The 11,437-nt window shown below is 43.4% G+C and overlaps 1 long non-coding RNA gene across 1 annotated transcript; it reads right to left on the reverse strand.

Annotated features, from left to right (window-relative positions):
• Window positions 1-200: 200 nt before the first annotated feature.
• On the reverse strand, window positions 201-5,395 carry LOC142828972 (uncharacterized). Its single transcript, XR_012903162.1, has 3 exons — window positions 5,266-5,395; window positions 1,541-1,983; window positions 201-925 (listed from the first exon to the last, which is right to left on the reverse strand). It is a non-coding gene; the product is annotated as an uncharacterized LOC142828972 (long non-coding RNA).
• Window positions 5,396-11,437: the final 6,042 nt, after the last annotated feature.

Consider the following 11,437-nt stretch of genomic DNA (forward strand, 5'->3'; position numbering starts at 1 on the left):
CTGTGTAATAGCAGCTAAAGAAACGCATTCTCTCTCAGAAAAGCTGAGTCAAGAAATAATGATTTTCATAAGAATAGTTCATTTCCTTCCTCCCCCCCCCCCAACTCATTTAATTAGAATGGTTCTGAGAAAGATGCATACTTGAAGCGTTTATTTTCTGCAAAGGTGTGTTCTGCAGTTGTTTGTATTACATTTCATTCCCTTTTTTTTGTGTTGCATTGTTTTTTGTTAAGCTATGTCTACACTGATGAGAAAAGTTGAAAAGATATGCAAACAGCAAACCACAATTTGCAAATCTTTTTCCGCAAGAGGCTTTTCTACACGGGGCCAAATTTCAGAAAAAACTCCTTTCAGACCATCCCTTATTCCTCTTGGTGAGAGGAATACAGGGATGCCAAAAGAACATGTCCGCTTTTTTGGAAACTGTTCTGAAAAAGCAGACACGTTCCTTGGATGCGGCAGAGGACTGAACGTATCCCGGAAAAGCTCTGCCGTCTAGAAATAGCATTAAACGGCACTCCCTTATGATTAATAGTCTGCATGTACTGTATTTTATTTATCATTATAAAACAATGAATAATCCTGAAATGTGTGCTCTGCATGTTGGTAAGAATCCATCACAATATATCCTTTTTGTGCTTATCTGGGGAGACTTACTCATAAGTATTTTATCTCTTGGATGAGTTTCTTTATCTGTCCAATGATATGTCAGATCCAACATGGCCTTAGCATCTGAGCACCTATTTCTTTTTAAATATGGCAATAAAAAAAAAGCAGTATTCACTTCCTCTTCCTTCCCAGGTCTCAGGAAAAATAGCTTGATGATTTTATAGGGGTAGTCTGTCAGTATTTGTGCATGAATGTGGATTATTTGTCCCAGAGTCCATAGCACATAAATAGTACCTCTTGGAGAGGGAGAAAATGCCTGCAAGATAGAAGAGGCTGTTTTCGTACCTAAGAGCAGACAGTCAGTGAAGAGCACTCAGCATTCTATAGGCTAGCTACTTTGTAGCTGGCAGAAACAATCTACTATGGTCACAAAATTCTCTTCCAGAGTCTGTCCCCCTAGCTGTTCAGCACACACACTGTTGATATTGAATCTCTTGATATGCATAGATCAATTCTTTTCAATCTTTTTATGATTGAGATCACTTTTTGAATTTAAGGGCACCTCATGATCTACCCTGCCCCCTCTGAGGTCCCCACTTTCCCCAAAGCCCTGCTTATTCCCCCTCCCCCATCTTTCATTCTCCCCCACCCTCATTCACTTTCATCTGGCTAGGGAAGAGTGTGGGGTGCAGAAGTGAGGAATGCAAGCTTTGGGAGGGAGTTTGCCCCTACCTGGAGCCTGCTCCTGCATCCAGATTCTCTCAGAGCTTGCACCCCTCATTCTCTCCTGCACCCCAGCACTCTGGATGCAAGAGGGGGCTCCAGGCTGGTGCAGAATGGGGTAAGGGCTGTGTGCTCTGGGAGGGAGTTTGGGTACCAGCTCAGGACTGGCATGGGGTAGAGGTGCAGACTGCAGCTAGGAGGCACTTACCATAGGCAGCTCCTGGTTGGCAGTGCAGCAAGGCTCAGGAAAGCTGCCCCTACCTGGCTCCATGTCCACTCCTGGAAACTCTTGCTGGCTGAGTTAAAGTACATTTCTGTGTGCAGCCCCTGTGGGAACATGTTCTGCACTGCTACTTGGCATCTGCAAGTGCCACCCCACTGGCTGGTCCCCAGCTAAGGTAAGCTGCTCGGGAAGTGCTGGGGTCAGGGGCAGCATGGAACTGCCTCACCCCCACCCGTAAGGAGCTGCAGAGACAAGCTTGCATTCAGCCAACTGGCTGCTTCCAGGAACAGCGAGAGGCCAGGCAGAGGCAGCCTACCCGATGATTGCAATCAAGTGGCAGAGGCTCCAGGATCTATCAGTTGATGGTGATCAATGGATTGCTGACCACTGGACTAGGCAATCATAATGGTCCATTCTGGCCTTGGAATCTATGAAAGACAAAAAGTTCAAATACACACAACTCTTTTACAAACATCTTAGCTTGTAATAACTAATTCAAACAGAACAATAACTATACATTTCCTTCCATCATAGGATTATGTGGCATAATAGCAACTATAAATTTTGGTATAAGTTAAGAATAGTTTGCTATGCTTACAATGTGACTCCAGAACAGAGGGTAGCCACTCCTGGATGGGAGTAGCCCTATGGGGATAGGAAGGAGAAGAGGCTGCATTCCTCACAGTACCCTGCCCATGGGGCCAGGTGAGGAGGCACCTGGATGAGGGGAATGGATAGTGGGGGGCACATAAGGTTGGATGTGTCACAAATTGGGATTCAAAAGGGCTGGTGCAGAGACTGGGTGAAGGCTTAATAGGAGGGGGTACAGGAACACCTGGAAACAGGGGAGGGGTTGACTGAATGTAGATGCAGGGACACATGGGACCAGGGGAGAAGGAGGAGGAGTGCAGGGATATAAGGGAACAGGGAGGAGGAGAAAGAGTTCCCCAAGCCTTTGCATGGCTTCTGAGGAGGTGCGAGAATTATTTCTTTATTGAAGTTTAAATGATTTATTACTTAGAATTCTGTATTAATATGCCTAGTAAGGAATCTATTTGTCAAAAAAAACCCCCACATTTCTGGAATCTTTGTAATTGTCAGTGATATTACCAACATTTGTATAATTCAAAATAATTGGCATGATTATATTGTGTTTAGACAAATAAAATATGCAGAATTTTACAATATTGTGCAACAAATTCTTAATTTGTGTGAAAAAGAATTCTCCCATAATATCAAAGGATGGAGCTAAGTTGCCCAGCAGCTCAGCTTCTCCTCACTTCCTTGCTGTGGGCAACAGAATAAGATGGTTTCCCCCTCTCTCCATGAAATCCATCCTGAGAAGATGCCAAAGACTGTTGAAGGTTGCAGAGCCTCTGGAGTTGCCTCACTCCTGCCTAGAAGGGGTTCCCCCATCCTGAGGTCTGGATGAGGTATGGGATAAAAAACCCAGGAAGAGTGAGCAAAGAGAGGGCTGAACTAGGATGGGGGATTTATGGGGAGTGTACCTAGTTGAGGTGCTGAACAGATAGGGTGGGTGTTGAACAGTTGGGAGGCCTGAACTGCTTCAGGGTGGAGGTTGGGTGAGGACTGAACTGTTGAAGGAACTGGGAGACAGTATGTGTTGCTAGTCAGGGGCAGGCAGATGTAGGGGTAAGTTTCTGCAGCAGAAGACAAAACCCATTAATGTATTTGGGAGAATGGATAATGCTAGCTGCCACATGTGTAACTCACATACCTGCTGGGTGTGGTTCACTGTTCCACATTGTGGCACTTAGACCACTTACAGAGAGAGGAAATGAGTTTGCTTTACAACCTTAGCTGAGAGCCAGCTAGCTTTTAGCTCAACTGGTAAAGGCTCATGAACTAAGCTCTAGGGTTCCCAGATTTGGTTCTGCCTGTTAGCATTACACACGCACACTCTGGGGAGAAGCCGGGGGAATTTAAAAAAAAAACAAGACAGTTAAAATACAATATAGCCTTTTTGAAAAAAAATCTCATAATTGTTCAGTCCATTCATAATTGAGGGGTCAGGCCAATTTTTTTTCATCTTTCTGAAGGTCCAACTCATGTTTTCTTGACAATCTCTTGAGGATGGCAATACTTCAAGGATGAAGTCTCTTGGAAGAGAATGCAGTTCAAAGAGAGTTTGTGTCTGTTTACAAAACTTCAGTGCAATAAAGGAAAAATGAAAAATAAAATGGATTGTCAAAAAAAGGTATAATTGAAAACTAGTTAAGATTTTTGGTAAGGCAACAAAAGCAAAAAGTTAGTTCCAAAAGGGAGAGAAAGATATACTTGTAAGAATGCATATCCTCCACTGTCATTGGGATCTTCTTTGTATCCCTGGCAGTCATAGTATCTGAAATGGCATGGCCTAGCCTAGCTATATTCTCCAGCTTTCTTATCTTTGAATTCTCACTACTTCCTAAGGGAAATTCCAGCTGGGTCAGCTGACCCAGATCCAGCTTTCCCCCCCAGACTTAAAGTTGCCTCGCATTGGAGCCACCCATTTTATGCCAGGTGTATCTAAAATAGAACTACTTAATAATTAAAACATTTTTTTAACTAATTGTTGCAGCTGAGCCAGTAACTTCAGTGTCATTGCACATCAGGCCAGGATATAGATAGGGGCATGGAGCCAATGCACAAAGTGGGACAGCAATGCCAAAAACCTGGTCCAATTTAAAAAATAGGCCCTCCCCTCCAAAAATCATCTGTCAAAATGATTTAGTAGACTTCTAGTGGCACAGCAGGCATAGTGCTGTAAAGTCACTTGTCAACTGAAAGAAGGGTTGAAGCTGTAAGTTATAGTTGGTGCAGAGACTCTTGAAGGAAGAAGTGCTTATAGTAAATAAGAGTTAGAGCCAAATAATTCAGCTTCTGTCAGATTTTTTGTAGAATAGCTTTTTCCTCTGAAGAGTTTGAAGGAAGGATAAGTACTTCCATAGCTCCTCTCTCTAAAGAGGATTGAACTTGATCAGTATCACAATATTATTTTTTACTTGTCCCCAAAAGTACCACCAAAGAAGGCCATTGATTAACAGAAAGGTTGGTTAGGAATTTTCTATCAATATTATTTTTGGCAGAAAATGCAGTTTTATTGAATATTTCAATGTTCCTGAAACTTCTAAAATTTCTGATGGCCATTCCAAAATGAAATCTGTCATTTTGGGTAGATTTGAGCAAAAAACAAAACAAAAAAAAAATCCAGTTTGGTTTGTTGAATGGAAATATTTTTGTTTTGAGTCAGGTTCAGCATTAAACTGCCTTTCTCTGTGGTGCTGCATTTTCTTATATGAGTTTGTGGCAGGTCCCTCCTGCCTACCCTCTTAAGTCCAAGGCCCTCCAGCCTGAGTCCAAAGCACAGTCCAAGTCCAGCCCTCTTTGGCAAGGCTGAGGCCCTCCAGCCAGAGTCCACAGCGCAGCTTAACTCTGGCCCTCTAAGACAAGTCCAAGGCCCTCCGGCCTGAATCCACAACACAGTTTAGGTTTGTAGCAGGGATGCACCCCAGGTAGGGGACCCAGGCTCACCCTACTCCACCAGGTCCCGGCCCAGGGCCCTGTGAGCAACCAGGTAGCAGGTCACTCCCTTGGCAGGGCAATCTTGCCAAAATGCACCAAGGTTCTCGGGGTGGGAGAGGAGGTTCCCACTCCTGCCCATGGCCACTTCCTACCTGGTTCCCTGAGGTTCCTTCCCCTGTACTCACCCAGCTTGCTGCAGCATCGAAGCCAGCATCTCCTTGGCAGGCAGTCCCTGGTTCACACCAGCTTGCCTCCACATCCTCTCCAGTGGCAGCTGTGTAGGAGCCCCCTTCACAAGTCCTTCTCCTCCAGCTGTCTGCCTGGACTGCATCCTTCTCCAGGCTTTTATAGTGGAGCTACAGCCCGGGCATGCTCAGTAGGGCTGCGGGGGAGGGGCCTCTGCAGCCAGGTAACCCTGGCTGGGCCCTGCAGGTTCAGTGTGGGGCTGCCTTGCCCCGTCACAGAGTTGTTGCTTGGATGCCTGATGACCCCTATTCTTTCCTACATGCCCCATGATGCAATGTAGTTGCCTGTCTAACTGGGCTGAATGGTGCCTCATGGGAGTCTCATAAAAATGATTATTTACCTTTTCATAACCGTTGCTCTTTGAGATATGTTGCTAGTGTCTACCCTACTGTGCGTGTGTGTGTTCATGCGTCGTCCACCATTGTGGGGAGATTATCCCTCTAATACTACCTGTCTAGGCAGCATGAATACTGTCTGATGCTTCACACCACTGCACATAGGCACAAAGGGCCACGTTGTCTGTCCCCATGCTCTCCCCTCCCACACATACACTCTCAGTTTCTTCCTCCCAGAAAGTATGGTAGAAAAGGGAAGTAAGGCAGGTCATGGAATAGACCAGTGGAATGCATTTCAAAGGTAAGTAACTGTTTTTTTCTTCAGTAATTGCACATGTCCGCTGTAGGAAACTCACAAGCAGCTAAAATTGGCAGTGGGCTCAGACTCAACTTGAATAAGAATTGAAAGGCAATGCCTCTGAACCTGTCATGGTCCCTGGGTTGAAAAGATATAGGATAGTGAGAGATAAATGTGTGGCATGATTCCCAGGTAGTTGCCTTGCAAATATCCAGAACAGGAATCCTAGCCAGAAAGACTGCAGAAGTTGCCTGTGAACTGCTTATGGGAGATATCTCTCTGTTCCGAGGTGCAATATCTGCAAATCAGCAATAGATGAATGCAGCTGGAGATGCAGACAGACATCTTTGGGGCTGAGGTTGGTTGGCTTTTTACCCTATCTGAAATGGCAATGAAGAGTTGATTTGGAGGACTAAATGGTCTAGTCCAGTCTAGGTAAAAAGCCAAAGCTCTTCTAATAGCTAAAAAGCAAAGCTTTTCCTCTCTTTTGCTTGAATGGGGCTTTAGGAAAGAAATGTTGATAGATACATCTCTTGATTTAATTGACATTTGGAGACCACTCTAGATGAGAATTTAGGGTGAGATGAAAGATAGTGACGTGCCTCTAGATACAATTGCATGCAGAGGTGTGGCTAGAGTAGAACAAGCTGGTAGCAAGTGACACTGTGGCTGGATGGGACTGCAGGAGCATGAGGTTCTAGCATCAGTACTGTGGGAGGCTTTTGAAGCCTGGAAGAAGCTGGTACTGATAAGCTAATTCACTCCCTAGCTACCTTGTATGCCTCAGGTATTGACAGCACCAGCAAGTGTTCTTAACAGTACCAAGGGGTGCACTGATGCTTCTGCGTTTGGTCTCAACAGAACTTTCCTGGGTTTTGGAATCAGAAATCCTTGTTGACTCATAGAGTGCTCTTAGGGAAGCAACTTTTTTGGGCACACCTGTGAATCCTTGTGAGCACTTAGTGCCTTTCTTTTAGAAGGTCCAGGTCCTCTTAGGCACCAGTGAGGCAGATCGGGCTGATGACTCTGCAATAACAGAAGGAGCACGCCTGACAGATGCGGACATGCTCAGTACCTGCTGGAAACAGGGGGTTCTGATGGTGGATGAAATGCAGACTCTATGAGTAAGTACTTCAATCTATCACCCTTGTCTTTTTTTGAATGGGATTTGAACCCCTTATGAACGTGACATTTGTCATGCACATGTGCCTCTACTAGACTCTTATGGCAGCTGGAGTAAATATCACTCACCAGCATAGAATAGTTACATGAGTGATGAGCCATGAAACCAACAGAAAGGGGCATGACTGGTATCAAACTAGACCAGTGTTTCTTAAACTGTGTTCTGTGGCACACCCAGATCCTTTCCCCCTCAATAACTACCCCCTCAACCCTTTCCCCCCCAACTTTTTTTTCTTTTGCTCAACAAAAAATCCTTGGTGTTCCTCATAAAAAAATTATTGTTTGGTGTTCCTCGGTCTTAAAAAGTTTAAGAAACACTGGACTAGATCCTGAGAAACCCACACTAAATAGATAGTTCTGAATGTAGGTTTACAATACTAACTACTTACAGAACGACTATACAGGTGTAAACTAATACTACCAGGCACTATATGCACTAAGGGCTATGGAATTACAGAGAGGGCAGCTCCAACAAATAACAATCACTGTGGGAAGGAAGTGAGTGCCCTTTATGCCTGTGTGAAGTGGCACAAGGCCCAGACCAGAGGGGGCTTCGCACTGCTTCAACAGATACTGCTAAAAGAAAAATCTTTAATGACTGTGCAAGAAGTGTGTGCACACTTACAGTGGAATAGACATGTGCTATCATTTGAAGGACTGCGTGTGCATCATGGGAAATGTAATCTGATGAAGGAGCCCAGTTGTTATAGGCAAATGCCAACAAAAGGCACCCAATGATAACTCCCATGAGACAATGCAACCCCACAGGGAGATATCATTTAATATTGAGCTCACTTGTTACTATTCAGTTCAACAAACCAAAAACATTTTTGACTTAGCAGCACGGAAACATTTTAATAAAAAGTGTAAACGTGAAACAGTTTGCCTTTTCCAAAGCAAAAATAGTTGGTACTTTTCTCTCTCTCTCTCTAAACTCCCGTGGGATGACAGAGTGATGTAATCACATCATCTGCAGCTCATCACTCACCTCAGCCTGTGTCCTCACCTGTGTAGCCTGCCCCTCCTCCCCGGTGCTCTGGGGAGGTGGGAGCCGCATGGCTTTCTCCCTCCCCCAGAGGGCCTCTGCCTCTCCCCTTGCTGGGGTAGCTTCATGCCTGTGGGACCCATCACTGGGAAAGTTGCTCAAGTTCCCGACCTACCTGCCCCAGGCATGTGTTGTCCCCACAGACCCTGCCTGGTGTGGCCACATGCAGGACCTGGAGCCTGGCCAACAAGGAGCTGCGGCAGACAAAGGGGGGTTGGTGAACATAGAAAGCAGGTGCAGTCCCCTAATGTCCTATTAAAATAATTTAAATATTTCAGTTTTTTGTCTAATTTGTTGATGAAAAAGAGATGAAATTATGAAACTTTCCCATCAGACAGAAATTTTGATTTTCACTTAGCTCTAATTAACAATGTTTCAGTCAGAAGCAGCACATTAGAAATCAAACGACAAGATGTCAATCTTTCTCCTTCAGTTTCTGGTAAAAATGTCAGAAATGTAAATGGTCCCAGAGTCTTGGGGAAAATTGAAAATTTAATGGAGCAGTCAATGTATTATGGGCACTCTGATTGAGGTCAGCTTAGAAGATGACAATGGTCCCTTCTTACCCTACAATCTATGAAGCTCTAGTTTAGGATAGTAATGTGAAAAGCTAGGTCTTCCTCCCCCCACCAATTTTTTATTTTAAATCTCAAACTCCCATCAGACTTTCTTTCTTTATTTCTCTGTCTTTTTCGTTCTCTCATGTTAATAATATGGGAGATTTTTTAGATAATTTTTACAGCAATTCTTTTCCCTCGTGAATGCTCTGAATTCTTACATGGCTGCTAAGCATTGATGAAGATCTTTATTTAATAACATTACTCTTACAGACTATTAGTTTTACAATGGCAATAATCCAGGGGAAGTTGATTTGTTACTGTAATTATGACCAATTTCAGGTTTGTTTCTGTGTCAACAGCTTTCAGCTTCACCTTTAGATTGTTCCATTAAATACTTAATTGCATACAATAAATATAATGGAGACCTTGCTTCAATCTTAATAAAGAGCATCTTTATTGAAATCTTATGTTAACTATGTGAGAGCAATTAGGTTGGTTAGGTACTCCATCAGCATTCAAATGACCATTGCGAGGACTAAATGAAACACAAAAAATTAATAGATTTCTCAAAAATATTACAAGGCCTCTACAATTTTTTACTGTCAGAATCTTGCTTGGTGTTGAAGTGAACCTCGCTGCAGAACTGCTCGTCTTCTGACTTTTCTCACCAACTCCAGCCTTCCCCACTGATGCAGAGCAAAGCTGGCATCACAGCTAGGAAAGTAGGCAGTGAGCATGAGAGAACATATGTTGTGTAGCCACTTTTCCTCTCCCCACATTTCTTAATGGGATATAACCTTTTCAACTTCCTCTGCAACACTTACTCTTGATCGAGGAAAGCACATGACCCTTTGTCACTATCTGCACAAATACACTGCTTTCTCCCTATGTTACTATATTACTTTACAGTAACACACAGTAGCAACAACTGAGACTGGACTCTCATTATTCTGGGCAGCGTGCAGACACATTGTAAAACTTAATTCTTACCCCCAATGACTTTATAATTGTTATGGATAGGAGGAGTGCTGGCCAGCACCCAGTGACTAAGGTGTTATACTCTGGTAGCTAGCAAGGATGTTGTCAGGGAGCCAGAAGAACCAATGTGGATACAGTGCTGAAATATAGATACCTGTTCTGCTCTTTCTTTGTGTGTATTCTAAGTAAGGGCTGGAGAGAGCAAATGCAGGGACCAGAATTATCATGCCTATAAGAAATATTGTCCCAGGGAGTAAACTGGACCTGGAAATATGGATCAGCATGGACTGTGAGTAGAGGGAAAAGTGTAATCATAATCAGGGTATTTTTCTTTTAGATGTTTGGTTTAAACTTCTCTGTGTGAATCCATGCCTTCCCTCTCCCATTCACTAAGGCTACATCTACACTGCAGGCTTTTTGCGCAAGAACTGTTTTGCACAGGAGTTCTTGCGCAAAAGGTCTTGTGCAAGAGTGCGTCCATACTGCCAAGTACTTTTGCGCAAGAGATGTGCTTGTGCGCAAGAACATCCATGGCAGTGTGGATGCTGTCTTGTGCAAGAAAGCTCTGATGGCCATTTTAACCATAGGGGTTTCTTGCGCAAGAAACCCGTTGCCCATCCACACTGCCTTCTTGTGCTAGAGCTCTTGCACAAGAGGGCTTATTCCTTGTGGGGAGAGGAATAACTCTTGCACAAGAAGCCCTCTTTTCTGACACTTTACTGTAAATTTTCTTGTGCAAGAATGCATGTGCAGTGTAGCTGCTCCGCAAGTTTTTGTGCAAGAATGGCTGTTCTTGAGCAAAAAACCTGTAGTGTAGATGTAGCCTAACAGTTGTTCCCAGAGATTTTCTCTGTGTTTTAATTTGTTTAACTTAGTTGCTCTGTAACACTCAGCAATCAAGTATGCTTTAGCAAGTATGTCTTTTGTTAATAAAAATAATTGTTTTAAGGTGATGATTTGATTCTTGTGTCCTGGAAAGTAACAGAGGTGGGAGGGGGTTGCCTAGAGTGAGTGGTTAGCTACCAGAGATGGCAGCTCGTTTTTCTCTTTTTTTTCAAGCTCTTTTGGGGCATAAAAGGCTTTAGTCTCACTAATGGAGTCGGCAACCTAGCTGTTCATCTGGAGACTGTCTATGTGAAGGACTTTTGCTTAAAATCCATCCTTTTGGGGTTTTTTAATGGAAGTGGACAAAATGGTAGGATCAAGCTGCTGCATTCCCTCTTCTCAATTTTGCTAAGCTAAGAACTCTCAGTAATGAGCCACATCAGTGGCTCTCTGGTTAACATATTGTAAGTGAATCAGGCTCCTTTGAGCGCTACTGAGGCAAGATTAATTCAAGATAAATAAAATTAAAAGGTGAAGAATCTTCCAGAAAAGTTCCACTTAAATCTAAGTAGCAGCAAATGCCATAATTTGTGGGGAACACAAGCTGAACATGCTCTGTAGGTAAAGAATAAATGTACTGAGACTTGGTCTTTAAGTCCAAAGTTGTGCTGCTGGTTTAATTTAGTTTTAGTGATGAAAAGAAGGAAATGATTAATCTTATCCTAACACAATTACCATTTGAAAATACAAATGGCTGCTAAATTACTAATTAAAGATTTGCTGGTTCAAAATGGGAGCCTACATTAAGGCATCTTTTCAAGTGTGACATACATTTGCTACTTACATGATGGTTTAGTGATCGCACATTGTATTGCAATGTGTAAAGAC

This window comes from Pelodiscus sinensis, chromosome 4 (assembly GCF_049634645.1).
Source record: "Pelodiscus sinensis isolate JC-2024 chromosome 4, ASM4963464v1, whole genome shotgun sequence".
NCBI classification, from domain to species: Eukaryota; Metazoa; Chordata; order Testudines; family Trionychidae; genus Pelodiscus; species Pelodiscus sinensis.